Here is a 3,282-nt window from a genome sequence, read left to right on the forward strand (position 1 = left end):
TTCTCTGCATATCTGCTGAAATCTGGGTAAAATTGAAAGGAATGAGTCTTATTCAGTACATTTAGTTATTGCTTGCATTTCTAAAATCGACCAACCTTGCCAGCAGGCATGCCAGCTAAGATAGTTAGACAAGCTATCTACTCTAACTTGATTGATTACCTGAAATCGCTTCTTGGTAGCTAGTTACGAGTTTGGGATCTATGGGCATGACGCCTCTGGAGTTAGGTGTTAAAAGGTGTTTAGTGTCTAAAAGAAAATAAGTGATTTTCTAAAATGGTTGCCATTGTTTGTCTCTCAGGTGCTCCTGCTATTGACCTGGAGGAGTTCATGGAGGTTGAACAAGGAGCTGATATCAGCATCAAGGCAAAGATCAGGGGCTGTCCATTCCCCACTCTCACCTGGCTCAAGGCTCCAGCCCACAAGGGTGACGACAAGGTTGAGGTTGCATATGACGAGCACATCAACAAGATTGTGTCTGATGATAGCTGTGTACTGCTGATCCAGCAGGGAAAGCGCTCAGATACAGGCCTCTACACTATCACAGCCAGTAACAACCTAGGAAAGGCCTCTAAGGAGATGAGACTCAACGTCTTGGGTAAACTTCATCTTTATATTTTAGTAATTTAGCAGATGCTCTTATCCAGGCTGACTTACATATCAACGTTGAAATTCAACATGCTTTATTATCATATTTTCACAGCCAAGAAAATCAACAAATTACATTATTAAAAGTTTTCTTTTCACTTAACAAATGGTATCACTTCCTTTCTTCAGGACGTCCTGGACCACCATCCGGTCCTGTGAAGTTTGAGGAGGTCGACGCTGAGAAGATCACCCTGTCATGGCTGCCACCTAAGGATGACGGTGGCTCCAAAGTGACCAACTACGTCATTGAGAGGCGTGTAGCCAACAGGAAGACATGGATCCCTGTGACCAACGAACCCAAGGAGCGTATCTGGACGGTGGAGGGCCTGATGGAAGGGCATGAGTATGTGTTCCGAATTTGTGCTCAGAACAAATATGGAGTTGGAGAGCCTCTGGACAGTGAACCTGAAGAAGCAAGGAAACTCTATGGTAAGTGTAGAGAGCAAAATATCATGTTTTCATAGAAGGATTTGCATCAATCAATCAGATGTATGTAGAAAGCACTTTTTTTCATTCATAGTTGTCACAAAGTGCTTTACAGTGACAATTCACATCATAATACACAAGTGTGATGAAAAACCTGAGAATGTTGAAGTCAAGTTTAACAGAATTCATGTTTGTTTGTTTTTTATAAAGCTGTTCCCGGCCAATGCGAAAAGCCAACCATTTCAGCCGTTGACCATGATTCCATGATGGTCAACTGGGAAGAACCAGAAGACGATGGAGGTAGTCCAGTGACTGGCTATTGGCTGGAGCGTAAGGAAACCACCTCTAAGCGCTGGAACAGGGTGACGCGCGACCCCATCCGGGCCATGGCTTTCGGGGTGTCCCATAATGTGACTGGACTCATTGAGGGGTCACAGTACCTCTTCCGGGTCACAGCTATCAACGCAGCAGGATGTGGACCTCCTAGCGCATGCACCGACCCCATCTTCGCCAGAGATCCTATCTGTAAGTATTGTATGATACATGATTTTACTTCTGCCCTTGGCTGTTTAAAATGGCATAGGCCCTTGACGAATGTCCTCCATCTCACTCGGCGTAAGGCAAGTTTGAAAAGGTTGCACCAGTTGACAGTACAATACTTAAGTATGGCATTGGTTGAAGCTCAATGTTAAATATACATCTCTCTACCATCATATCTTAGTGAATATGACACTAATGTCGATGAAAATTCACTTAGAGGTACACAACACACTCCCTGCCGCTCGTCATGAGCCGTCCGGCTGAAAACCACAAACCGAAATTATAACAGGATCGTTAGCAATTGAGTTTACATAGCATTTTCTGCAAACACCTAGTTTAAATTTTAGACGTCAGATTAAAACAAAACTATAGCATCCATAAAGTGACTTAAAAGTGACTATAGCATCCATTGGATTGACTAAGTTTGTGGGTGCAACAGTTTTTATTAAATTTGTAATTTATCGCTCTCACGTGCCCATTTCTGTCCATTAAGAACCAATGATATGCTACCTTTTTGTAGCATTTATGACAATACTAACATTTTTTCAGCCGAACCTGAGTTCTAGCACCGGGTCAAACAACTCAGTTGCTTGGCAACAACAAAGCTGCTGCCATATAATTAGGAATTAGAATAACTGTTTGAGAAGGTTTGAAGCATAATCAACCTACATACACATTGTCTGAATCGCCCTTAAGCCCTTTATCGAGTGGCCACTTGCTGATGTGTTCGATAGTGATCAATCGAGTCTGCAAGTGTTTTGGCCAAAATGAGCATTGAGACGATGCAGACTCGACATCCCAACTGCCACTTACCAATATTCCACATTAGAAAATCTATTTGTGCACATTCTCCTGGGAGCGGTCTTGTAGTAGCTAGCATGACTTGCTATGAAACATGGGCAGTGCACTCAGGGAGTAACAACAGAGTTGTAAAAAGAAAATGACAACACTCTACTTCCGCACAGAATATGTGCAAGTCTATCGATCGCCAGTGATTGCATCAGCTGATTTGGCTTGTTGTAGACTGCCTGCTGCTAGCTAGCTGTGGTTAGCTGCAATGTCGTTTCATATGAAGTGGCTGGCTCAGGTTAAGCTAGCTAGATAACTTGTCCATTAGCTAGGTAGCTTTCATGTACATTATGAAACGTCAGAAATACCACCCCTTCAAGCAATAAAGTCCTTTGCTAGATGTGCGACTAAGACCAGCTCTGCAAATAATTTCAGATGTTTTAAGATTTCTTGATTTATGTTGACTTATTCAGACTATTTTTGAAATGTACTTGATTGACTCGTGAACGCGCATATGAAGTGATCGAGTGTTCCCACTGGGCACACACTGGTTGAATCAAACTTGTTTCCACGTCGTTTCAATGAAATTACGTTGAACCAACGTAGAATAGCCGTTAAATTGACACCTGTGCTCCCGAGTGGCGCAGCGGTCTAAGGCACTGCATCTCAGTGCAAAGAGGTGTCACTGCAGTCCCTGGTTCAAATCCAGGCTGCATCATGTCCAGTTGTGACTGGGAGTCCCATAGGGCGGTACACAATTGGGCCAGCGTCGTCCGGGGTAGGCTGTCATTGTAAATAAGAATTTGTTCTTAAATGACTTGCCTAGTTAAATAAAGTTAATACATGTATAAAAAAAAAATCTATGCCCAGTGGCTTTGAAGT

The 3,282-nt window shown here is 42.9% G+C and overlaps 1 long non-coding RNA gene across 1 annotated transcript; it reads right to left on the reverse strand.

Moving 5' to 3' along the window:
* Positions 1–663: 663 nt before the first annotated feature.
* Positions 664–3,081, reverse strand: LOC123729568 (uncharacterized). The gene is made up of 2 exons (XR_006761212.2): positions 2,425–3,081; positions 664–1,050 (listed from the first exon to the last, which is right to left on the reverse strand). It is a non-coding gene; the product is annotated as an uncharacterized LOC123729568 (long non-coding RNA).
* Positions 3,082–3,282: the final 201 nt, after the last annotated feature.

This window comes from Salmo salar, chromosome 21, assembly GCF_965601325.2.
Source record: "Salmo salar chromosome 21, fSalSal1, whole genome shotgun sequence".
Classification (NCBI taxonomy): Eukaryota; Metazoa; Chordata; class Actinopteri; order Salmoniformes; family Salmonidae; genus Salmo; species Salmo salar.